The sequence below is a fragment of the Myotis davidii genome, unplaced genomic scaffold, assembly GCF_000327345.1.
Source record: "Myotis davidii unplaced genomic scaffold, ASM32734v1 scaffold960, whole genome shotgun sequence".
Classification (NCBI taxonomy): Eukaryota; Metazoa; Chordata; class Mammalia; order Chiroptera; family Vespertilionidae; genus Myotis; species Myotis davidii.
Genome location: NW_006293003.1, coordinates 1,654,192 through 1,667,550, shown reverse-complemented (window position 1 = coordinate 1,667,550; position 13,359 = coordinate 1,654,192). Strand labels below are relative to the sequence as shown.

General features: G+C 44.6%; 1 pseudogene; it reads right to left on the bottom strand.

Moving 5' to 3' along the window:
• Window positions 1-10,338: 10,338 nt before the first annotated feature.
• LOC102766083 lies at window positions 10,339-11,602 on the bottom strand (annotated as a pseudogene).
• Between the last annotated feature and the right edge of the window lie 1,757 nt (window positions 11,603-13,359).

The following is a 13,359-nucleotide window of genomic DNA, read 5'->3' as shown; positions in this document are numbered from 1 at the left end:
GTATATACTTCATTTTTGCTCGTGGACTGAGGACGTTGTACACTAAATAAATTGAAAAGTCCACAGTTTATAAGGTACAGCACTACTTTTTTTGTCCATTTCATCATTTTCCTTAGAATGGAACAACACGAATGGAAGTATATCAGTTTCATTGGTTTTCTTCCTTTTTCTGAGTGAGGGCATTTCTAAAAGCGCCAGGAACTTGAAGACGAAGACTATTCAAATGACCAAAATACAATGTAACTGCAATGCTTTATGGGTTCATGCAATTACATAGTTTTTCGTAGATTGACCTGTACGGTTTCCACCAATGAGATTGCTTCATTCGATGTGGACAAGACAGTGTGTTGACATCTAAGGTCCATAACAGATAGCGTGTGAAAACGAGAAAACTCGTGAGCGGTATGAAAGTTGTTAATAAAGACAGTGATGGAATAAGGTTAGTTACCTTCCTATGAGACCAAAGTTTACTGCCACTCATAGCAAGCTTCACCTCTGTCTCCAGAAGAGGTGATTTCAACACTTGGTCTGTAAGGTAGGTTGTCATTTTGGTCTGATAGCACTGGCTAGAGGTCCAGGGCCTACGACTTCAAGATGGTAGGATTGAATCTCAAATTGAGCTGAGAAGGCATGCTGGCTAACTTCCGGAGATGGTATGATTTTCCCTTGTTTGGGAAATTTCCGTGGCACTACTAGTTTAGGCTTTAGGTCAAGATATGTGTTTCACTCCAGCAGTAGAAGAGACCAGCACATAAAGCACTAACTGGCTCTAGATCAACTGTTAGTGATGCAGGCAGCAAGGCAACATGGAAAGTTGTTATTGAACTTGCTAATGTAAGCCATATATACTGATTAGAATGTCGTAAAGTTATATGAAGAATCAACGAAAAGTACCCAGAGACTAGGGATTGTGAAGGCTCAACCTTGGGGAAATCTCTCAGTGACACCTTTCCCTAAGCTTATTTTTTTATTTCTGGAGGTTTCCATTTAATATTTTGGACCATGGTTCAGCCTCAATTATCTCTAAGGCAGGGCATATCTCAGTGATAGACACTGAGGATATTATGGGGAAAATGAGTGCATGCTGGGGACAGTGCCCATAGTCAACATCTGCACTTTCTCTGAGAAGATGGGGGCCTGATCTGAAAGGCACAGGCAGAGAGTGCTGAACCCATCTCAATCACATGGTAACCCGCCACTGAACTCACCTAGGTTCAGTGAGCTGGAAATACTCCCACTGAGGATGTCACCAGTGGCTGCAGGACATCTTCTTGGTCCTCAGGGATGAGGCCATAGTTCTTCTGGGGTGCTCTCTGTCCTGACTGCCCTCACAGAAGGGCCGTTTTCATGCCAAGGAGTCTGAGGTTGCTGCTTAGTACCATGGAATGAAATTTCTGAGCTTGAATTTGGCTCTTCATGTTGATTCTGAATTTCTCTCTTCCTCGGAAAACAGAGCTACAGATTCTATTTTCATTTCACGATTCAACCCTTAAAAAAAATTTATTGAAACTACCAGCAAGACTGACACAGAGTATGGGGCCAATAGGGAACATGGACCCCTATTCTAATTCATAGAACCCCCTCTGTATAAGTGCTCATAGACTATTTTTGCATCATAGGTGACCCGTTAATTTCCTTCTGGGTCAGAAGGGACATGGGGACCCTGGGGCGCCCCACTGACCTGAGTCCTTAGGTGGTGTTAAATGTCCCCAGTTGGCGGAAGGCCAGGTTGCAGTGAGGACACGGGTAGTGTCTCTGGCCTGAGCAGGTGCGCATGTGGACATTGAGGTTCCTGCGTTGGCTGAACCTTTTGTGGCAGATGTTGCACTGGTATGGCTTCTCCTCGGTGTGGACCCGCTGGGGGCCACGCAGCGGGGACTCGTGGGTGAACCTCTTCATTCAGACAATAGACCAGTACGGCCTCTCGCCCGTGTGGATCCGAGGGTGTACGTGGTGGGCTGAGGCCTGAATGAATCTCTTGGGAAAGGGCATTGGAAGGGTCTCTCTCCAGTGTGTCCTCTGGTGAAGGTCTAACAGATTTGTAACTGAACCTTTTGCTGCAGTCTTGACACTCATATGGTATCTGTCGCCTAGATTCTTTGCCAACAGGGTGACCAGTTGGCTCCACGGTGCTTGATGCACTGACTGAATTGCACCTGTGCCGTCTGGTGACTTGTCCTTTGTCCAACGACACGGCTCCTTCTTGAGGCTCCTCTTGGGGGGTGGGAGTGTTGCCCCTTTTTCTCTTGGGGGCACCTCTTGGATTCCCAGAATCTCTTCTCTTCGGATGCTGAGTCAAAGCCTATGTCTCCGGAATGTGGGTGGGAGGTACGTCAGGAGCATCCACATGCTCATGGCCAATTCCTTCTTGTGGGTTCTGCTCCCCCTCTGTCCTCACCGAATCTCCAGGACTGCTGGGAAGCAGAGGCTCTGGAGATGTGAGTACTGCTGCCCGTTCCCCATCTTGCATTACATCCAACAATTCCGTGAGTCTCACACCCTTCGGGTCACTTTTCTTGGGATACGTCTCAGGCAGGAAGACTCTTTTCCCCTGTCCCCACACCACGTCACTGGGTCCTGGCTGGTTGCCTAGCTCTCCATTGACCTCCTGGCTGTTCTCTCTCTTATTTATGGGGTATCGGGACTTCACGGACAAGTCCAACAGAGCTACAGACTCTTAATGGCAGGCATGGCTTGTTTTCAGCTCCAGTCAGTGGGGTTCCATCAAGGCTGGTTCAGATAGCACCAGAAATAGTACCCAAGTGACCATAGTAATATTTTGCTGATCTAATTGTTGCAAGAGACAATTGTGTCATTAAATTTGTAGACACAGCTCCACATAGGTCGGATCGTTCAACCTGCTGTATAATTCTAGGATCACCTGCAGTGTTTACTACAACTTTAGTTACATGGCAGATGTTCATCACTACTTCTATGGGAGTTTCTTTTGACACCACAATCAGATCTATGCTTCTGAATACAATAAAGGCTTTAAGTAAATGGGATAGATGCCAGAACTGAGAAAGGGGAATTGAGTGTACAGTTGACTGCATCTAGCAACTGGACCCCTTCATGAAGGAAATCGTGTCCCTGATGTCGCTTCTCCATTTCCTGGCAACTGCAAATAGTTTAAGCATTCCAAACAGTGAATCTATGTCTGGATATGATTCTCCTTCAATATTATCTAATCTCATTCTTTTCATTATCTTTGTAACTTCTGGAGATTGAGAGACACTAAACCAAAAAGAAACAATTTCGCAATCAAAGCGTTTCTAAGTGAGGCTGCGGCTGGTAGCAATTGGTCCAGTATTCCTACTTTAGAAGCTAGGTCGAAAATTTGGTTTCCATATGATAAGGAGAACATAACATCACATACCTACATCGTCTGCAACGCTTAGATGAGTATGTGAGTAACTGCTTTTAAGTATGACGATTCTGGGCTAACAAGACTTCTTCGAAGATTACCAGAATACCAAAAGGAAATCATGATCAGGTGTCCTGGTAGAGGTGCAAGGTGACTCAATGAAAATCTTTCAAGGTGACGTGGTGACTGCCCTGAGTCCCATAAAGTGTCAAGTTCTCATGATTCTTGATAAAGTGACATGAATATTTCAATTCCAAGTTTGAATCCTGCATCAACAGTAGGATCACCGTACCAACTAACTGGTTCTGGCTTTGCTTGGGCTGGAAAATGTTCAAGTAGCGTACCCTTGTAGATCGGGGATGTAGATAGTGAAAACGGGTCTTCTTTAATCTCATTTGTGCATCCCAGACAGTTGATAGTAAGGTATTAAGTTTTGTTTGCAAGAGCACCAAAGTGGAGTTGAGAGGATAGCAAACTTAAGCCATGTGAGAAGGCCGCCTGCAAGTGAATAGTATAATCTTTTTGTGACTTAGCAAAGTCGGTCATGTAATTTGTTGTGAAGCCAATATGCGTAGAAATAACATTAACGCTTCCTGCAAGGCCTCCTCTGTCATCAGAAGCAGTGGGAAGCCTTTGTGTTAGAGTTCCTGCCATAATAACTGGGAATTCTGGTGCGTGAACTCCCTTTTCACTTAGTAGTGTAGAAAATAGCATTGCTAAGTGTTGGCCAAAGGCACTTTTAATCTTAATCCAATCGCAGGTAGGTATGAGATCTTCTGCCATTTTTCCAATTCGGCCCTCTGGTAGCCCTGTTATTGCCCCTCTATTAATCTTTACAAATGTTCTTGACCCTATATATAGAGGCCTCTTGCCCCAAATCATCCATAGCCTTGGGAACAATTCTTCATCAGGCCTAAATATAATTGATTTGGACACATCTGCTTCACACATGCTTTCTTGCATGATGAATTGTTCAGCAACAAATGGCATAGTGACCCCGTGAAGCTCTGTACCTCATGTTGTAGTCCTTAATTTGTTTGCTCCTTTCACACTGCAAGGAGTTAAGTAATCCATTCTATTTATCCCCTTTGTGTTCAGAGCCAGAATGCTTCTGACAAGCTGGTCCCTAAACCTTTTACTCTCTTCTGTGATAGATTTCATTGACATGTTTTGGCTTATGCCAATGACAGTACTTGATTTTTGAAATGAAACTTATCCAGCATCGAGAGCCCATACGCTACGTTGCTTTTTGTGAACAGGTAGCTCATCAACCATGGGTACTTGGGCCCCATAGTAAACAGGCCATTTGTAAGTGTTTCATCTTACGAAGTTATGTCCATTTGCATAAGCTTCAAAACCCTGGAAGATCCAGTTATCTCAAAGAATGATTCTCCTATCCACGTTTTGAGCACAATTTCAGGCCTGCGAAGCAGAACAATATTGGGGCATGTTGGATCAGCACATAGTGCAGGTGCACTCGTATACAAAGGTACTGTTAACTTTGTGACCTGATGTATTTTCTGGGGTGCAATACCAGTGGATACTGAGTCTTCTTTTTTATGTTTATTTTCCCCCCAGAATTTTATTATGAGCAGGGAAATGGGATAAAAAGTACATAAAATGGAATTTAATAAAACATTTCAGAATAAAAATGCAGACCTCATATGGGCTTCTCAGCAGGACGGAGGGACGGAGGAGTCACCAGCCTGCAGCTCCACTGACCTCCATGTAATGTCTTAAAGATCATGCTGATGGGCTCGCCTGGAATCGGGGGACTTGGGGTGGGAGCTGGCAGGGCTGCAGGGTCTTGGCGAGAGGGTCCACATGCGGAGTGTGGAGGTCTGCTGTATGTGTGGTCTCTCAGATTGACAGACAGGGCCTGAGTCTTCGTTTCTTTCTGGCCTTCTGGCCGAGCTGGATGGAGGCCGGGGCCACTCTCTTGCCTGGGTGCCTTGGTGCTGAGATTGGAGTCCTGGCACAAAGTCTGTGCAGCAGGATGTGGCATGCTGGGTGAGTTCCCATCGGGGAACCTGGCTTGTGCCTGAGGCATGAGGGTGTGACTAAGGCCATGGGTGCTGGAGCCAGAATGAGGCTTGTTGTGCATTGCTGGACACTCTGGGTAGCATCCCACACAAAGCGTGCGCGTGCTGGCTGAGGGGTGTCAGTGACAGGAACTCCCTGCCCACTATTTAGCCCAGAAGGTGAGCAGGCGCTCCCCTCAGCTTTTCTGAAGGGAGTCGCTGGGGATGTCTCCTCGGTTTTCCTGCCAGGTGACCCAGGGCCGAGACTGAGTTCTTACACATGCTTCCTCTTGGACGTGGGGATGAGCATCAGCCGGGTGGAACCCCTGCTAAGCTCATCCTCTGATAGGGGAGACGTTGGTGCCTCCCGGGCCCTCTGTGGCTCCATCCCTTTCTTGACCTACAAGGCTGTGCAGGGCCCCTATTCTGGGTGACGATCCACCATTCAGCACACCACCTAAGACCTTCACGTCTTTCTGTCTTGGCTGAGGACTTGTGAATGTCCTCCTACCGCTCTGTGCTCCCCGGTTGTGAGCTGGATTATCTGAGCTGGACGCTCTGAACCTCCGAACCTGCCTGAGAAGGGTCAGAATCAGATATTGAGTTTTTAAGTAATGTCAACTGAAAGGTCAGCGGGTCTGCTAACCTTGAAACATAACAGACGATGAGGTTGCAGGTGACAGAAGGCCCCTTAATGTTGGACCAACCACGGCAAGAGCTGCTACTGTTTGAGGGTCATGACTTAATTCTCAAGGAAACAAAATGAATACTTCTATCACATAAACAATGATTCCAGCAAGAACAGAACCCCACGGGGTATAATCGGCTTGAGATGCAGAGAGGCAACATGAGGTTAACCATGCTAGCCTTGAATATATATTTGGATATACTTCCCCAGGGCTATCTGTTAGTCTTGAAAAGATCTTTAAGAGGTAGATGTGGCGGTAGTTCTGGCAGTTGTTATTCTGATGGTAGATGAGTTTCATCAGGATGAACCGCAGCCTGTCCTCCTGGAAAATGTGCTTCAGCGTCTGCCCCAATTCTTCCCGCAGCCAGGCTCGGAATTCCTCTTGGCTCCCACCAAGTATCCTGTGGTGGTGCCTCAGGTTGCACTTGGTGGAGAACCCATCCTTCCGAATCTGCATGTGGCAGCTGTAGGGCCCTTGGCCGCCATACGTGTACTCCACTGTGGCCGACTTCCTGTCAGGCGGATTCTAAACGTGGTCTTGAACTGCATTGAGTTACCCACATGGGGGTCATGGAGAGGCAGGTACGTCCAACCAGTAACGCATAGCCGTCCACCACTACATACAGCAGTCCTCCACAGGGCCAGTCTCATAGGAAGGTAACTAACCTTATTCCATCACTGTCTTTTGGGATTCATCTTGCTTGGGACCCTCTGTACTTGTGTAAGTGTTTTCTTCCCCATATCTGGGAAGTTTTCTGTCATTATTTAGTTAACAACTAACTACGAGAACTAAAGATTGTGAGAAATGACAAGTCATGATTCCAACTTTTACCATAAGGTATTCCTGGTCTGAAAATGAGGCCTTGATCACTGCATCCTGTAGGACTAAATGCTTTTCTAAAGTATCTAGAAAGGTTTTATCTTGAAGTAAACTTGGGGTAGATCTTTTAACTTTTGTGACCAAGTTATCTGATGCTTTCCATGTTGACGCCACCACAGACCAAATAAGAGTTGTTCAATCTCAAGAGATTCAATAAGAGATTCAATCTCAAGTTGAGCTGAGAAGGCGTGCTGGCTAACTTCTGGAGCCATTATGATTTTCCCTTGTTTGGGAAATTTCCGAGGCACTACTAGTTTAGGCTTTAGGTCAAGATATGTGTTGTCACTCCAGCAGTAGAGGAGACCAGCACATAAAGATCTAAGGCAATTGGCTCTAGATCAACTGTTAGTAATGGAGGCAGAGAGGCAACATGGAAAGTTGTTATTGAACTTGCTAATGCAAGCCGTATATTCAGATTAGAATGTTGTAAAGTTATGTGAAGAATCAATGAAAAGTACCCAGGGACTAGGGATTCTGAAGGCTCGACCTTGGGGAAATCTCTTGGTGACATCTTTCCCTAAGCTCATTCTTTATTTCTGGAGTTTTCCATTTAATATTTTGGACCATGGTTCTGCCTTAATTATCTCTAAGGCAGGGCATATCTCAGTGATAGACACTGAGGATATTATGGGGAAAATGAGTGCAAGCTGGGGACAGTGCCCATAGTCAACATCTGCACTTTCTCTGAGAAGATGGGGGCCTGATCTGAAAGGCACAGGCAGAGAGTGCTGAACCAATCTCAGTCACATGGTAACCTACCACTGAACTCGCCTAGGTTCAGTGAGCTGGAAATACTCCCATTGAGGGGTGTCAGTAACAGGAACTCCCTGCCCACTATTTAGCCCAGAAGGTGAGCAGGCGCTCCCCTCAGCTTTTCTGAAGGGAGTCGCTGGGGATGTCTCCTCAGTTTTCCTGCCAGGTGACCCAGGGCCGAGACTGAGGTCCTGCACACGCTTTCTCTTGGACGTGGGGATGGGCATCGTCAGAATCAGATATTGAGTTTTTAAGTAATGTCAACTGAAAGGTCAGCGGGTCTGCTAACCTTGAAACATAACAGACGATGAGGTTGCAGGTGACAGAGGCCCCTTAATGTTGGACCAACCACGGCAAGAGCTGCTACTGTTTGAGGGTCATGACTTATTTCTCAAGGAAACAAAATGAATACTTCTATCACATAAACAATGAATCCAGCAATAACAGAGGCCCACGGGGTATAATCAGCTTGAGATGCAGAGAGGCAACATGAGCTTGAACATGCTAGCCTTGAATATATATTTGGATATACTTCCCCAGTGTTGTCTGTTAGTCTTGAAAAGATATTTAAGAAATTTGGGACAGGCACTCTTTTAAAATATAGCTTCTTACCATACTCGTATAGTACATCGCTTGACCAACATTCATCCGGCTTGAGAGTTAATCCTGATTCTTTGCCTTTGGCTCTCAGCTTTTCTAAGAGACAATGTCTGGTTGCGTTTCTTGAACTCTATGGAGGTGTAGATACAATGATGGTTTGGTTATCTCCTTGCCCCAGTATTTCACCCTTGAGGTGCAAATCTTGAGTACCAGTAATTCCAGACTGGCTGTAGTAATGGTCCACAATTTTTGGCTCATTCCTTCTCTCATAGTTAGGGCACCTTGATACAGGTTTCATTGTCTTCCTTTGGTAATTCATCGTCTCTGTGTGCTGGAGGATTCAATCAGTCTGGGATAATGAACGTAGTTAGAAGTGGCCTCCAGGATCAGCTTCTTGGGTCCGGATGTTTCTTTCCGGTTGGAAGAAGGTCTTCACAAAGAGGACCTTGTGGTTCAGGATGGACGGCATTACCCCAGGGTTTGTGTCTACATTCACTACCAATGAGTTTTTTCTGGTAATATATGCTGATATTTTTTGTCAAGAATATGAGATAATTGAGTTGATGAGGTGTCATCGAATGCATCTGTAAGGAGGGCATAATAGACTATATCAAGTTCTTGCAGAATTGAACTTTCAGAAATCTAATAGTGCAGGACTGTTTCGAGAAATATCTTCCTTTAACCTTTAACTCTGTCTCCTTTGGCACCAGTACAGTAATGAGGTCATGTGCACACAATGTTCCTGTTACGAAAGGTTCTACTCTTTTCTTGATATCATCTAATTCCCCACTCGAGAGAGCGAGGATCAATTGCTGTAACCCCTGGGACCTGTCTTATGATGAAGACTTTGGTGATGTTTATTAAAATATGCTTCTGCATTGTACTCAAAGGTCCACTTGTTGTGGCTCTCAATTATGGCTTTATCTGTGACAATATCACTTAAGTGTGGCTCAAACTGGAGCCCCTTTCCTGCAACTTCAAGACAGACCTCAGAGAAATCAGCATATTTCTTGTAACCTTGCTTAGGCCATTCGCCTGCTAACCGGGCTTGCTTAATAGCTTCACTGCACCTGCTGGCTAAGGTTACAGGAGGCCACATCGCATGTTTCTTTACATGTCCTCGGATGTATTCTGCTGGGAAGGCATGGAGAACTTCCTTTCCAACTTCTCCTAGTCCGGAAGAGTCGGTTATTTCCTGCCTCATTCTTGTGAATTGTTGTTTGCTTCCAGAAGAAATATCTATTTCTGGAAAGAAAAAACACTTTGATATTGAAAACAGCTCAAATGCCATTTGAGGATAAGAGGTTGACAAATCTGAGAGCATAGTTAGTAATTGCGAAGGTAACACAGAAACTGCTGGGAAGGTAACATTGTGAAACAAAGACATTGTGAAATTGTAAGACTTTGCTAATAGCGTAAGGATAAAGGGATATCATAGCATCAAAATAAGTATCATGTGAAAGTTCTTTGCAGCCTCGTCCATAGCTGCAAGAAATAATTTAATCTTCTCAGCCATGTTAGCAAGGCATTGTTGTAGCATGTCCTCAACCAAGCCAGCAACAAGCAGATGCACATGAGATCAAAGTGTATCAGCAATTGCCAGAAAGTTGTTGAAAGTCATCAAGTATGAGCAATTGTTAGTAACTACAAGAACTAAAGATTATGAGAAATGACATGTCATATTTCCATTTTTAAAAAAATATATTTTATTGATTTTTTACAGAGAGGAAGGGAGAGGAATAGAGAGTTAGAAACATCGATGAGAGAGAAACATCGATCAGCTGCCTCCTGCACACCTCCCACTGGGGATGTGCCAGCAACCAAGGTACATGCCCTTGACCGGAATCGAACCTGGGACCCTGGAGTCGGCAGGCTGACGCTCTATCCACTGAGCCAAACCAACTAGGGCAATATTTCCATTTTTTTAAAAAAATATGATTTATTTAAAGAAAATATAAAGAATAAAAATCTGGGCTCAAGATGCAGACTTCCCCCCACAGCAGAGTCATGGCTCCACAGACTGTTTACCTGATCATCAATGGCAGCAACAGTGGCTGCTGCTTCTGGAAAGTCAAGGGAGTCTTACAACAGGCAGGATCTCAGGACTGCTTCAGGCGTTTGCAGGGGGTCCCAGACAGGGGCCCTGTGCTGAAGCCAGAGAGCGGTACATCTCAGCCACCAAGTGGGGATGGAATGCCACCATTGCCTGCCACCCCTGGGTCTCCAAGGCATTCTCAGCATGAGAGTTGATGAAATCCACTGTCTGAGTTTTCAATTGATTTGCGCTGTGGAGGTCAGCCACGGTGAGCATTTCTGCAGCATTCTCCTCAGGGGGCTGAGTGCTGAGGGCTTCCTCACACATGACCTTCAAACGCTCCAGGGCATACTTGTCAGCAGCTGCCAGCAAACCATCAGCCATTTTGTCCAGGTTCGGAGCCTTCCCGTGTAAATGAAGCACATCATTTCCTTAAAAACTCCAGGCTCCATGTCAATGATTTCAACCCGACTACTTTTGTTCTCCTCCATTGCATGTGCAAACATAGCCCTAAACACTAGGGAACGAGCTGCTAAGATAGCTTTTGTGAGCCTGGAATTCCTGGCCAGCAACACAAAAACAACAGTCTGTGAAGCATGAATTTTCCCAAAGTCCTCCTAGTGCATGGGCCACCTGGAACTCAGGAACCTTCACCATCTTCGTGGTGCTCTGGCCAGAAATGGTGAAGGAATCTTGCACCACACTCACCTCAAAGAAGAGGGCCAGCTTGTCATCAGGGAGAAGACTATTGTCTTCATCCAAAAGAACACCTCTACGGATACATTTCTTGAATCCCCAGTCTCTGCCTTGTACAAAGCTATATGCCTAGTGACTCTCCAAAGATTTGATTTCTCATTTCTTGTCATTCAAGATGGAGAGTTTGAATTTTGCCAAAAAATATACACTATGGAGAACTGACCAGAGACAAGTAAAGTAACAGATAATCTTTGCTTACTTTATCTAGCCCTTTCGGGTATAGTCTCAAATGCCATGTCAGTTGATCAATGGCTTCTGATGAAAAGGTTGTACTTTGAATGATGTCACCCACTTCCTACCAGCAAAAGCTAAAGTTACCAATGGTCCACATGTGGGAGAATTTCACTACCTTGATCTCAGCTACAGGGCCTCTCGACATTTCTGCTGGAGGTGGCAGACTTGGGACCCTTGACATTGCAAGTTTGAAGGTTCAACAAGATTTCCAAAGTCAGAGGACAATGATTTCTCTTCTCTTTTCACCCACGTTAGGTCAGTAGTGGGAAGATGAATCTTGGGGTCCAGCCCCGGCAGGTCCAGGGGTTCCCAACAGGGTGGACAGCGTCGGCGAAGAAGGAATGACATGGAGACAGTGTTCAGATGATCGGCACAGCCAGCTTCTCTAGCCAGGTTCTCCAGCTCAGTTGTCTCTTTATTCTCCTGTTACATCTGTGTTTATACCATTTGATGTTAATCCTATCCATTCTATTACAAAGCTTAGGGCATTTGTTATCTGCATTCCAAGGTCACTACTCTACTCTTCTGTTCAGCTACAAGGAAATAACAGAAGGAGATTATCCTAAGTAAAGATTATGTAGTTTAAGGGTGATTGTTCATTGTTCATGTGATTAACTACCCACCTGGTGCTTACTTAGAGGTTTTACTGATTTATTCCCTTCCTTAGTCTTATTAATCCCTAACTCCAGGGAAAAATTCCCACCTGGAGAAACAACCTTTCTCGGAGAGGTGACACTAGTTAAAACACATGGCACTAAGAAGGGGAGCAAACATATTAAGAACACTATGCCATATATGCCAGGTCCCTTGAAACATATGCTGTGCAGATGTTTCTTCCCTGCAGTGACTGTGTCAGGCAGCAAGGATGGACTGTCTTCCAGCAGATGAAGTTGTCTTGTCGAACAGGAACTCTCTCAGAGCGGGGCCTACAGCTGCTGGTACCTGTCCTTCTGCATTGGCTTCATCCTCTCCACAACATCCAGGCTTTGCTTCTGAAAACAACTGTCTGAAAGATGCACCTAAAACATAAATGCTGTTTTGCTGACGTGGCTCAGTGTTTGAGCGACCAGGTCAGGGTAAGGCCACCTTGCAGGCTCGATCCCCAGTGTGGGGCTTGCAGGAGACAGCAATTCAGTGATTCTCTTTCGTCATTGCTGTTTCTATGTCTCTCTTCCTCTCCCTTTCTCTCTACAATAAGAATAAAATAAATAAGACATCAATGCTATCACAGTGGACAGATGCTCAACAATATCTAAGATTCAATTAGTAATATTTATTGAGTTTTTGGTGAGTGCCAGCCATTGCTTAAAGTGATCCTCTGATCCATAGGTAGGGAACGTCCTGCCTCAGGTCCATCTAAGGCCCCCAAAATCATTTGGTCTGGTCCTCCCAAGGCATAGGGGTCATTTAAAGGTTTGACCAAATTGCAGCAGCCTAATTGTCAATAATTGCATTTCATTTTGTATGGCCCTCAAATGATGTAATAAATATCCAAATGGCCCTTGGCAGAAAAATGGTTACTCCCACCTGTAATCTAATGTATTTACACTTCAATATAGTCCCTAAAGTAGACCCACAGGAAACACTCCCTAAAAATCCAATTACTTTCCCTTTCCAACACTGAAAAGAAATCACAAATTATCCAATACTTGAGTACTTTTATCAAATTTACAAAAATGTCCTCAATCTCATGTGTAAAAAATGATTCTTGTGAACAAAGTTGTTTTCTTCCCACTGGTAATTAGAGTAGCATCTTTTCCTGTTTCTTTGCTCTTTAATTTTCTTTGCCATAAATAAGCTCTTCATAAAATTGTTCATATTTCTATTGCATGATCCGTTAATTTTATTATCTGCAGGTATAGATTTTTCATTGCATTCTAAAAACAAATTACTTTCTGACTAAAATGACAGATATTACATGCTTACAGTAAATTCCCTTCATGTTCTAGAATAGAGCAGAAACACTCTATCTACTAGCAAGTACTAAAACATTATTGTTGGCCAAAAGGCAGAGCTAGTCTCCTTCCA